This window comes from Ursus arctos, unplaced genomic scaffold (genome assembly GCF_023065955.2).
Source record: "Ursus arctos isolate Adak ecotype North America unplaced genomic scaffold, UrsArc2.0 scaffold_15, whole genome shotgun sequence".
In the NCBI taxonomy this organism is placed as follows: Eukaryota; Metazoa; Chordata; class Mammalia; order Carnivora; family Ursidae; genus Ursus; species Ursus arctos.
In genome coordinates, this window is record NW_026622819.1 from 21,642,584 (window position 1) to 21,656,411 (window position 13,828).

The 13,828-nt window shown below is 35.8% G+C and overlaps 1 pseudogene; it reads right to left on the reverse strand.

The window, feature by feature from the left end:
- LOC130543680 (casein kinase II subunit beta-like) overlaps positions 1-12,744 on the reverse strand; it is a 29,474-nt pseudogene extending 16,730 nt beyond the window's left edge.
- Positions 12,745-13,828: the final 1,084 nt, after the last annotated feature.

Below are 13,828 nucleotides of genomic sequence, written 5' to 3' on the forward strand. Positions count from 1 at the left end.
TTTCTCTTCTCCTTCAGTGGAAGAAATGGGGCCACCATTTTTTATATTGGTCTTCTGGAATAAAATATTTATTGTTTAAGAATTTTCTGTGTTGCTGGGCTGCTCTTCCTTGTCTGTTAGATCGAGAGAACAGGCTTTTGTCAGGGCTTTTGTCTGCACCTGTGGCAATTTGCTGGTTTCTGGCTTTTTTAACTACAACTCTGAGATATATAAAGCAAAAAACAAACCCAGGAAACTCATCAATATGTCACTCTTTCCGTGTATTCCTTCTCTGTTTTTCAGAGGCTCTTTGTGTTCGTTTTAGATAATACCCAGAGTTTTTGGTTGTATTTAGTGGGAGGAATAGGAAAAAAATACATCTGCTCCATCCTGCTAGAAGCCCAAATTTAAGTGTAAATTCATTAAAACATTAACATTAAATGATATTAAAATTTACATTTAAGTAAAATTTAAAATTTAAACCCATAGCCACATAAATTATTCTTAAAGTAAATACATGTAGCCAGTGGTTACCATATTGGAAAGAATAAATGATAGGACATTTACATCATCTCTAAAATATCTGATTGACAGTGCTGCTTTAAAGGCAATCATTTTAATGTTTTGCTTTGGGGAAAATGTCTGATGCATCCATCTGTAGGTTGGTGGGAAGTGTACTAATTAGATGACTAATACAGTTGTCTCATTAAAAACAAAATATTTACTAACTTCATCTGTTTCATCCATACCTCTTCATTTGACCCTGTTCCTCTTGACCATGAGTACAAAGACTTCCTGAAGTAACAACTTCAGTTCCTGCTTACTTTAGCCTTGAGGATCACGTTGCCACTCTTCTTCTTTGTTTATTAATCACTATTACATAACGTCCAACTTCTTGAAACCTTATTCTTTTTAAAAATAATTCTACACTTTTATCGTAAGTGCTTCTTAGGAACACAGGAAAAAAACCTAATTCTAGTATGACATCCTTAATGACAAATACCAATATTTTACTTCTAGAAGGTAGGCGATGGGTTCACTTTTTTTTAGGGCTCTCCAATATCAATATACATTGCACATATTATTCTAATTATTTTTTAAAATAATATTCTATTTAAAAAGTACAGAAGGGGCGCCTGGGTGGTGCAGTCATTGAGTGTCTGCCTTTGACTCAGGGCGTGATCCCAGCATTCTGGGATCGAGCCCTACATCAGGCTCCTCTGCTGGGAGCCTGCTTCTTCCTCTCCCACTCCCCCTGCTTGTGTTCCCTCTCTCGCTGGCTGTCTCTCTCTGTCAAATAAATAAATAAATAATAAAATAAAAAGTACAGAAAAGCAACCTAAAAATCCACAACATAGGAACTCATTATTGAATAAATGCATTGCATGCATAATTTCTATACGTTTATTTTTATTTGTGTTGTAACATAAACTACTTTAACAGAAATACAATGAGATGGATGCTCTCAAGTAATCTACTCAAAAAAATATATAACTTTAATAATCTGATATTTTATGTTTTTGAAATAATTTTCTGCCTTAGATTAATAACTCCATTTATAAGAACAAAAATAAGATTAAAAAAGTGAAAACTGTACATTAGAAAGAAAAATAAGATTATAATGTAACTAAATTATCAGAAATATGAATTATCAACTGAAATGTAGAGAAAACCTGTTTATCATAATAACTTCCATGACTATAATACATTAAATGCCATATTTAGGTTTTTAAATAAAAATATGAATAAAAATTATAGTTACTAATAAGCTCATGAATTTATTTTCCAGTTTCCTACACATTGTTATTGATTTTTGTGTTCTTCATACCTGTCCTTTTTATTTATCATATGTAGATTTGTCCTTTTTATTTATCTTATGTAGATTTGTATATATGGCTTTATTTTATGATATTTAATGAAACTCTCAAATTTTATTTCTCTTTATACTGCTTTTAAAGTAATATAATTCCTTTGGTAGGAAATAAAAAAGGTATAAGGAATAATAATTATATGGGGGAAATCAAATGAAATAATATGAGTAACATTTTGTAGGAAAATAGATTTGTTCAGTGTGAAATTTACATCTTTATATCTGTCTATCTGTATGTCTCACTGGGGGAGGAGAAAGAGGAAAAGAAAGAGTATGTGGACTGGGGATAAATAGGATTTCTGTTTGCAACATCGTGTCCTTAGAAAGCAATGTGGACTAGATTTTGGTGGTTTGACTGGAAAACCACAATCCAAGTTGTCTAAAGTTCTTTTTGAATAGTATTGGGTGACTTGATTCTGAAAAAGCTGTAAGCATAGAAAGAATTGAGCTTTTCATTTTTTTTATAATAATTTTTTATTATGTTATGTTAGTCATCCATACAGTATATCCTTGGTTTTTGATGTAGTGTTCCATGATTCATTATTTGCATGTAACACCCAGTGCAAACACCCAGTGCACTGTGCAATATGTGCCCTCCTTAATACCCATCACCTGCCTATCCCGGTCCCCCACCCTCCTCCCCTCTGAAGCCCTCAGTTTGTTTCCCAGAGTCCATAGTCCCTCATGGTTCATTCCTCCTTCTGTTTACCCCCCCTTCATTCTTCCCTTCCTTCTCCTACCAATCTCCCTGCTATTTCTTATGTTCCATAAATGAGTAAAACCCTATGATAATTGCCTTTCTCTGCTTGACTTATTTCACTTAGCATAATCTGCTCCAGTCCCGTCCATGTTGTCTCTATCGTTGGGTTAAATACCCAGTAGTGCAATTGCTGGATCATAGGGTAGCTCAATTTTTAACTTTTTAAGGGACCTCCACAATGTTTTCCAAAGTGGCTCTACCAACTTGCATTCCCACCAACAGTGTAAGAGGGATCCCCTTTCTCCACATCCTCTCCAACATTTGTTGTTTCTTGCCTTGTCCATTTTTGCCATTTTAACTGGCATAAGGTGGTATCTCAATGTGGTTTAGATTTGAATTTCCCTGATGGCTAATGATTTTGAACATTTTTTCATGTGTCTGTTAGCCATTTGTATGTTTTCATTGGAAAAGTGTCTGTTCATATCTTCTGCCCATTTTTTTATTTGATTATTTGTTTCTCGTGTATTGAGTTTGACAAGTTCTTTGTAGATCTTAGATACCAGTCTTTTATCTGTAGCGTCATTTGCAAATATCTTCTCCCATTCCGTGGGTTGCCTCTTAGATTTTTTGACTGTTTCCTTGGCTGTGCAGAAGCATTTTATCTTGATGAATCAGACAACAAAAAGGGATAAAAGGTATCCAAATCGGTGAAGAAGAAGTCAGACTCTCTCTCTTCAAGATGACATGATACTGTATATGGAAAACCCAAAAGACTCCACCCCCAAATTACTAGAACTTATAGAGCAATTCAGTAATGTGGCGGGATACAAAATCAATGCTCAGAAATCAGTTGCATTTCTATACACGAAAAATGAGAGTGAAGAAAGAGAAATTAGGGAATCCATTCCATTTATAATAGCACCAAAAATCATACGTTATCTCAGAATTAACCAGAGTGGTAAAGGATCTATATTCTAGAAACTACAGATCACTCATGAAAGACATTGAAGAAGACACAAAAAGATGGAAAAATATTCCATGCTCATGGATTGGAAGAGTAAACATAGTTAAAATGTCTATGCTACCCAGAGCAATCTACACTTTCAATGCCATCCCAATCAAAATACCAATGACATTTTTCAAAGAGCTGGAACAAACAGCCCTTAAATTTGTGTGGAACCAGAAAAGGCTCTGAATCACCAAGGAATTGTTGAAAAGGAAAAACAAAGTTGGGGGCATCACATTGCCAGATTTCAAGCTATACTACAAAGCTGTGATCACCAATACAGCATGGTACTGGCACAAAATCAGACACATAAACCAATGGAACAGAACAGAGAACCCAGAAATGGACCCTCGGCTCTTTGGGCAACTAATCTTTGACAAAGCTGGAAAAAACATCCAGTGGAAAAAAGACAGTCTCTTCAATAAATGGTGCTGGGAAAATTGGACAGCTACATGCAAAAGAATGAAACTTGACCACTCTCTCACACCACACACAAAGATAAACTCCAAATGGATGAAAGACCTCGATGTGAGACAGGAATCCATCAAAATCCTAGAGGAGAACATAGGCTGCAACCTCTTTGACATCAGCCACAGCAACTTTTTTCATGACACATCTCCAAAGGCAAGAGAAAGAAAAGATAAAATGAACTTGTGGACTTCATCAAGATAAAAAGCTTCTGCAGAGCTTTTCATTTTGATAAGACTCCTTATAAGGGTCAAAGTTAGGGACTCTAAACCAAAAGAAGCTGGCTGAATACTCCTGCTACTTTTACTGTGATCATTGTGACCACCTCACTTACATTTCTTTGATACTCATTAAATAAAAATTAATCTTAGTGTATTTGGGCAGGAGGGGGGGTGCCCTTCTCTGCCCCCATCACACCCTGCACATCCCTCTCTTGGGAGAGGGGTTCCATGCCAAAATGGGTGTTTACTTCTGTCTATTCAAAAACGTAACTTAGTTCTCATCATCCAATTGATTTCAGCTCCATTCTCCCCTTTTTCTTATCATCGTCTAGCCTTCTCTCCCAGGAATTTCAGACCTTGTTATTCATAAATGGCATAACTTTGTGCATACTTAATCTTTATACTCAAAAGTTTTCTTTATAATCAAAAGATAGCTTGACTTATTTTAAAATTATTGCATCACATTTTCTTCCTCTCAGCGTATTTTAGATACTGATCAAACTGTCTTCTTGCATTGAATACTACTGTGAAGAAGTCGAATCTAACTTGATATTTCACACTAGTAGGAAGCATGATTTTTTTCCCTTGTCTACTCCTAGGTTCTTTCTTTGTATTTGAATTCTAACATCTTTACCAGAATACGCTTTGATTTAAAATGTTAGGTATGAATGTTAGGTATCATTATTTCTTGGAAATCTATGAGTCCCTTCAGTCTGCACATTCAATGTCTTTTTTTTCAGAAAAGTTTTTAAAAATTATACTTTTGACTCTACATTTTTAATGTTTCATTTGCTTAATTCTTAAAATACTAATAATTTGTTTTGCTGTGACATTTTCAACTCACTTCCATATTCTTTGAGCATACAATTAAGTTTTCATGGCATATGTGTTTCTCACTGTTCAAATTTCACTTATTATATATAAAGATATCTATAAATTCTATGCAAATATAGACAATTACTTCCATTCTCCCTTGTTTTTTTTGTGATCATCCTTCATTAGAAATCTCCTTTTACTGGTTTAAAGGGAAAAAGAAGTTTTATGCATAGAACCCATGCCACTTTCTTTATAATGATGACCTGTCTTTGAATTATTTTTGTTATTTGTCAGAGATTTTGGCAATTGTGGTAACTAGAACTATCTGAGGATGGATTCAAAGATGTTTCCAAACTCTTCTTCGACAAACCTTTAGTAGTCAGCATACATTTGGTCAATGTGATTCATCACATAAAACCCAATGCTTGATTCAGTCCATTCCAATAAAGGGAAACAATTCAGTATTTAAGTACAGAGAAACATAGCTGACTCTTGGTTACAAGAGTGATGGATGGCTAAAGGTGTTAAGGGAAGAGAGCTGTTTCTTTAGATCAAGAAATTGTCACTGCCTTTAGGCTGCAACTCATGTGACCACTTTGGCCCTAGAGCTGCTGACAGTGAGGTGCAAGCACTCTCTCTGCTTCTGCTATGGTTAGAAATGTATTTTGCTATTAAGCAAAAGCTGGGAGCCCATTTTCCCATTACGGCTAAACTACTCTCAAAGTTACTGACATCCATGTTGTCTGAAATTACCTTTTTAAAAAATCAGCTTTATGAAATATAGGTTACATATTATAAAATTACCCATTTAAGCATATAATTCAATGAATTTTAGTATATTTGCAGAACTTGTCTGCCCTTCTCTGCTCCCATCACACCCTGCACATCCCTCTCTTAGGAGAGGGGTTCCATGCCAAAAACACCATGGATAGAATATTTGCTCTTATAGTATTGCTACTATTACAACCCGAGGTGCTGGCAGAAGCCAAAAGAGGGAGCAAAATAATATTATTTTCCTTCTTACTACCTTGCAAATTCTATTCAGCACTTCTCATTGACAGAAACTAAGAGAAATCCGGCTAACAATATTGTCTAAAGAATGTACTTTGCTCATTTTCCAGCCCAGAGGTACAAAAGAGTTCATGCAAAGAAAAGTGTAGTTTTGAGAACCCACAGACAATAACCAGCTCACCCCTCAACTAGTAAAGTCATGGGCTGACTCTCGATTCCAGTCTTAATCCCTTTGGGCTGCTGTAACAAAATACCATACACTGGGTGGCATGTAAACAACAGAAACTTTTTTCTCGTAGTTCGGAAGCTGGGAAATTCAAGGTAAAAGTGCCCACAAGTTTAGTATTTGGGGTGGGCCTGTTTCTGGTTCATAGACAGAGGGGTGTTTTTACTGTGACCTCATATGGTGGAAGGGAGTGGGAGGTCAGATTTCTCTGTGGCTTCTTTTATAAGGGCATTATTCATTCACCAGGGCTCCACACTTTTGATCTGATCACATCCCAAAGGCCCCACCTCCAAATACCAACACACTGAAAATTAGGTTTTGACATATGAATTTGGGGAGGACACTACATTCAGTTTATGGCAACACTCCTTCTCTATCCAGCTTTCACTGAAGCGACTATCAGGCTATGATAGAAAATGTGCAAATGGTTTGTTACCATATTTTTATTTTTCAGCTCTCTGCTTCTCCATTGGAAGTGGCTGAGTCCCAACAGAATATATTCTACTGTACCCATAGCCTTCCTATAACTTTTCGTATTTTAGCTCTAATTTGTAGAGATTATGCAGGATACAACAATTTTATAGAAATACACGAATATCTTGGGGGATGAGGAAATTTATGAAAATAAACACTTACACTCTTGTTTACATTAATATTTCACAGTTCTTGGTTAGTGCAATTCAGTTTGTATTTTGAAATTATGATTTTTTTCTATTGTACTAAAGTTCAAATTTTCTACTATTATTGTGTTCTTGTATGCATTTGCCATACGTTAAAAAAGATGAGATTAAAGTGAAGTGGTTTTAGTCTATTGTATTTTTACAGAAATTGTGCATTCTCTATGTCTAACCCTGTCCAAGATTAATTTTCTAATTGTCTTTCATGAGAAACAACGCTTTTCCTTCATCCAATACTTTTTGTTGTTGCTGTTTGGTGTTGCTGTTGTTGTATGCTGACACATACAATGTGTCTGGTCACAGAAGCAAAACCATAAATCACAGATCATTAAGGTACGACAAATGCCCTTATATGTAAGTATACATCAAAGAAATGTTTGTTCAATCGGAACATCACTTGCAAATGTACTGCATATACTGTTTGTATTAGTATTCTAGAACTGCAGTAATAAAGTATCACAAGTATACGGCCTAAAGCAATAGAAATTTATTTTGCCCCAGTTCTGGTGGGTAGAAGTCTGAAATTGAGGTGTCAGCAGGGCCAAGCTCTCCTAGAGACTCTAGGGGAGGATCCTTTCTTGTCTCTTCCTGTTTCTGGTGGTTGCTCGCAAATCCTTGGCTTTGCTTGACTTGCAGTTCTGTTACTCCAACCTCTGTCACCATCCACGTATGATCCTTTCCCCTGTGTGTCCTTTTTTTCTGTGTCCCTCTTTCCTTATAACGATGCAAGTCCTTGGATTTAGAACACACCCTAATCCATGGGACCTCACCTATCTTGATTAACTATGCAGAGACCACCATTTCCAAATAAAGTCACAGTCACAGGCGTCAGGTTTTAGGACTTCAATATATCTTTTTTGGTAAACACAACTCAGCCCATGACAGAACTTGCTCTTGGTAGTAGTATGGAAGTGTCTGGTATGGTAGATTTTCAGGTCAATGGCAACTGACATATAGTATATAGATTTTCATATCAAATTGGAAAAAAAAGATCTCAAACAAAATTTCCCAAAATTAATAAATCCTCAACTTTGAAACTACTCACATGCTTATTCCATTTTCCATTTAAGATAAATGTACAAAGGATGATATGTGCGCTGTTTCTACATGGATTTTATATGCAGGACTTTTCAAAATTCTTTCTTTCTTTCTCTCTTTCTCTTTCTTTCTTTCTTTTCTCTTTTCTTTTCTTTCTTTTCTTTTTTTTAAGTAATCTCTACACCCAAAGTGGAGCTTGAACTCACAACCTCAAGATCAAGAGTCAGTCACTCTACTGACTGAGCCAGACAGGTGTCCCCCAAATAGTCCTTTTAGATTTAAAGAACTTATACTACTCAATCGAAAACTACAAAGAATCCAATTTTAAAAATGGGCAAAGGAGCTAAACAGATATTTTTCCAGAGAAGACATCCAAATAACCAACTGACTCATGAAAAGTTGCCCAAGATTCAATCTCGAACAGATCTTCAATGTATAAATCTTTCACCTCGGTTAATTTTATTCTTGATGTAATTGTAAATGGGATCTTTTTCTTAATTTCTCTAATGCTAATGATTTTGTATTCTGCAACTTTATTGAAATTATTTACTACTTCTAACAGTTTCTTGGTAAAGTCTTACAGATTTTATACATACAATATCATGTCATCTACAAAGACACTTTTACTTCTTCCTTTCTGATTTGGATGCCATTTGTTTCTTTTTCTTGCCTAATTTCTGGCTAGTACTTCTGGCAGTATGTTAAATAAAATTGGCAAGAGTGGGCATCCTTGTCTTTTTCCTGATCATAGAGGTATAGCTTTCAGCTTTTCACCATTAAGTACGATGTTAGCTGAGATTGTCATATATGAGCTTTATTATGTTGAGGTATGACCTCTCCATACCCATTTTGTTGAGAGTTTTTATCATAAATGAATATTGAATTTTGTCATATGCTATCTAGCTCCATCTACTGAGATAATCATATGATTTTATCATCCCCTTTGTTAATGTGGTGTATCAAAGTGATGTGCTGATGTCGACCTATCCTTGCACTTCAGATATAAACTGCACTTGTTCATGATGTATGATCCCTTTAATGTACTGTTGAATATGGCTTGATAATATTTTACTGAGGATTTCTGCATGCATGTCCACTAGGGATATAGGCCTGTAATGTTCTTTTGTTTTAGTGTCCTTGTTTGGCTTTGGTATCAGTTAATTTTGGCCTTGTAAACGAGTTTGGAAGGATTCACTCTTCATCTATGTTTTGGAAGTGTTTGAGAAGGACTGGTATTCTTCTTATAATGTTTGATTGAACTCACAAGTGAAGCCATCTGGTCCTATGAACAAGGTAGGGAATCTGAGAGAAATGAAACACTTATTATGTCCTAATTAGAAAGTCTAACTGAAGAATCTTATGATTGGAGGAGGAGGTCTTGGTTTGTGTGGCAGCAAATTACTCTTAGTTTGAATGACAGCTCCTCACATACCACTAGGTTCTTATTAAGCATGGCTTTAGAACATCAAGTGATTGTGAGACAACAGCTGCCCGTCATCAACTGGGCATTATCAGATCACTGAGCCAAAAAGTCAAGCAGGCACATTATAAGTTGACTGTACAATAAAAATGGTGCATTCAGGATTAGGCCAAACAGCTATGAAAGTTATGTGCAAATTACATGTAAAATCATGCAGATTTCCCAGTCACCTACAAGTATGAACTGTTGTTTTTTCACCGTCTTGCTTTGAGTCATTCAAGAATTGCGGCTGCCTGGCTGGCTCAGTTGGAAGAGCATGAGACTCTTGATCTTGGGGTGATGAGTTTGAGCCCCATGTTGGGTGTAGAGATAACTTAAATAAATAAAACTTAGAAAATTGTGATTGGATAATACCTTTAAGGGGTATCTGTGACAGACAGTAGTCATACCTCCAAGAAATAATGGCAATTGTTCTCCCAACAATGCAGGACTCATTTGTAACATGAGAGCTGCAGAAAAATAAATTCTTTCAGAACTACTGAAAGAACTACCACTTAGTTCATTCTTCAGAACTACCGAAAGAATAAGATATCTTAGTGTAATAAATGGTGGACTGTTTCTATATAACACTGCAGGTGCTTTCTATTTTACTTTCTCTTATTCCAGCCACCACTGAAGGGACTTGGTAACATAAAGAATCTTGCCTCAGTCCACATCATATGACTTTTGCCTTCACCATGTGGCTTCTCTGTTGACACTAAGGCATGGGGTAAGATATAACTAAGATAACCAGACCAACTAATTCCAGTATTCACTAGCCTTTCCTGTGTTTTGGCCTTCCCTCTAGTTTTGTTTTTTTCCTGCTGTTATTCACCATTGTTTCCTGAGATCGCCTGCCCAATGATGCACTCATGTGTATCTTTACTTAAGTTGTGCTTTCTTAGGGAATAATTATAAGAAGCATGCTATAATAATAAATTATATTTTTACTTGGATTTGAAGTATAAAAGAAGCTGAAGTAATACTGAAAGAAATACAGTGACTATCAGACACAAATTTATATTATTCAGATAAGTTTCTCCTTAAACATTCCTTTAAAGTTAAAAGAAAGTAGATTATGATAGAAAAAAAAACTAAGACCTTGGAACATTATCTTTTTTTATATAAAAAGCTACGCAATTTGAATTAGGATTGAATCCTTCTTTGAAAGATCAGAGAATTAGCTCACCTAAATTTCCTCCCACATTTCCACCCATTATCTTCCAATTTTCATCATTTCTGTTAAATTTTTCTTCTACAACTTTAATTTCCACAGTTGTTTAAAATAAATTATATTTTAAAATAGATTTAAAAAGTCCTTTCACCATATAAAGCCAAATAGAGATTGCTTCAGGATCTACATTATTTCATCCCCACCTGCTTGAAAATTATTCCCACATTTATAAGTAAAGAAAATGTCAGAATATTTCTGATATTTCCCATTACTTCATTGATAGCAATTCTAATGTATCAAAGTCCTCACGTTTCTCAGTTTTCCTTGGTCGTGCACGTTTGATCTCTCACAATAATTCAGCAGATCCATCAGTCTCTCTGCTAAAGTTTCTTAGTCACAAGTTATTTTGTCACATTCATTTCCTTAGTTCATTGGATTTAATTGGCTAAATTGTTGTTGTGCTTTGTTTTTGATATTTGTGAAAGCATGGGCGCCTATATGGCTGTCACTTGTATCCAAATCTGTGTTCCAGCTCAGGTCATGATCTCAGGGTGGTGAGATCGAGCCCCGCAAGGCTTCTGAGCTCAGTGGGGAGTCTTCTTGAGATTCTCTCCCTCCCTCTTCCTCAGTGCCTCCCCTCCACTCTCTCTCCCTGTAAAATAAATAAATCTTTAAAAAAATATTTGTGAAAACAGTTTACAGGTGTTTCTGATGAGTTTCTGCATGTTTGTGAGTGCTTGAGTGTTGCCTTTGTTCAGTTAAAAAAAAAAAGACTAGGTAGAAAAGTTTTATTTCACACTTTGTCTCAGAACTTTTCAGATATGACCCCTTTGTCTTCTATGAAGATATCTCACTTAGTCTTTTGCTTGCTTCTCTGTAAGTATTTTGTTTGGCTGGATTTTTTCTGCAAGAAAGACCAATGGGTGTTAGATTTTGTTTTTCAACTCTTCAGGTTTGACAATGTATGTATTCTACTTTTATAGTCGAACAACACCTTAGTTAAAATGGGGTCATATTTTATTTATCCGAAAAATGTGCTGATGGCTCATTTATCTTCTGGCACTGATTGGCGCTCACAAGAGATCTGGGCCCAGCTTGAATTTCACCCACAAAAGTGATTTTTTCCCTTCTGACTGGTTGCCTAAATTCTTTTTTTATCTGATGTTCTGCAACTTAAAATGGATATGTTTCAGTGTCAATTATCTGTATCACTTCCCAGTGTGCTCTAGTAGGCTTCGAATTCAGTTATTCTTTCTTTTATAAATTTCCTTTCAGAAAAATGTTATTTTAAAATCTTTTCCTTCTCACTGTTACGGTGTCTAGAAATACCAATTATCTTTAAATGGGATTTTTTTTTTCTGTCCTCATTATTTGTTATCCTATTCCTAATTTCTTTAAACTACATCATTTTGAAAGTTTTTACTTTTCTTTTTGTTGGTGAGTCCCTTTACAGCTGCATCAATTCATTTCCTTGCACGTCTAATCATTTATCGGTTCTGTATGAGGTCTGCTTTATTCCCTATGGGCTTTTATAATTTTTCTTTTCAACTATGAGTTCCTGTTTATTGGATGTATTTTATTAATAAATCTCTGTGGGGAAATTTCTTCTGTACCTTGAATTAGGTTTTCTTTAAAATTTCGTTCTTTTCTTTTTCATGCTAGTTTTCTAAAAAAAAAAAAAATGAAGAAGTATTTTTCTATTGTTGTCTGGCAATATCTTTTCTCCTTGGCCACACTTGTGGAAAGATCTGCCCGTATGTTCCACTTATTATCATATCACCACTAATTTTCCTTGACTCCCCTTTCTGCATTAGATGAGACTTATTTTTTGCTCTGTTTCTGATTCATTTTGAGGCTTACTTGGAGATGCTGGGCATTCCATCTTTTATGATACTGTTAATTCTAGCATTGTGAGTGAATTCATTTCATGGCTTATTAAGTCTCCTGTATTGTGGATGCATGGAGCCCCCAAGGTTCATGCCTCTATAAGAGAGATCCTTCTAGTGGCCTAGCCAAACTCACCTGCTCATGATCACAGATGCCACATCCATTTGCGCTCCGCCTCGACCACCCAGATGACTAATGGTAAAGATATCCATGGGTATAGCAAACTTTTTAGTCAACTACAGAAGTGGGGAATTTTGGCACTCTGCTCATGCCACTATCCCCACACAATGTCCTTTCTGCACAAGGGAGCCCTTTAGATTAGAAATGATCTCACTGTCACCCTTCCTTTACTCCCAGCCCAGAGAAAATCATGAGAGTATACCCTGGTACTTTTTATGCTGAGGGCTAAATTTGTTAGTATTCTCTAATTGTCTGTACTTCTCTAAACCTTAAGAAATAATGTATGTAAAGCCTGGCATCTTTTTTTTTTTTTAATATTTTATTTATTTATTTGACAGAGAGAGACAGCGAGAGAGGGAACACAAGCAGGGGGAGTGGGAGAGGGAGAAGCAGGCTTCCCACTAAGCAGGGAAGCCCGATGCGGGGCTTGATCCCTGGACCCTGGGATCATGACCTGAGCCAAAGGCAGACTCCTAATGCCTGAGCCACCCTGGCACCCCAAGCCTGGCGTCTTAACTTTTATCTTGGAATATTTGAGTAACTGAACATCAATTGATGAAAAAATGATAAATTAGAAATATTTTAATGTAGCAAGTCTATAAGTGTTGAAGTAAAGTTCACCAGAACCAAATATTCTGAGTTGAAAACTCATAAAAGAATATCTAATTTATTATGATATATAGAGAGAAACACTGATAATAACATGAGGCAAAAATGGTCACTTAAGTACCAGTCAAAGGGCACTTGTTTTAAATAGTGATTGATACACAGTATGAACAAGTAAACATTAGTCAAATAACAAAAGTATTTATGAATGAATGGTTTGATGAATTAATAGATTATATTTTTTGGTTCAGAGAGGACCAGTGCTTACATATGTCACCTCATTTAAGACTGCATTGCCTCTCAGATACATTTGACAGGTAAAGAAACTTAGGTGGAGACAAGTAAGCAATTTGGCCAAGGGCATCCAAGTAATTAAGACACCAAGTTTCCTACTAGGCAGATTAACTTCAGAGTCTGCACCCAGCCTTGCACCCTCCCTTCAGAAATGGATGGTTCGTCCCCAGCCTACAGCTCCATGCCTTACCTCATTATTCTTTTCCTCAGACATTA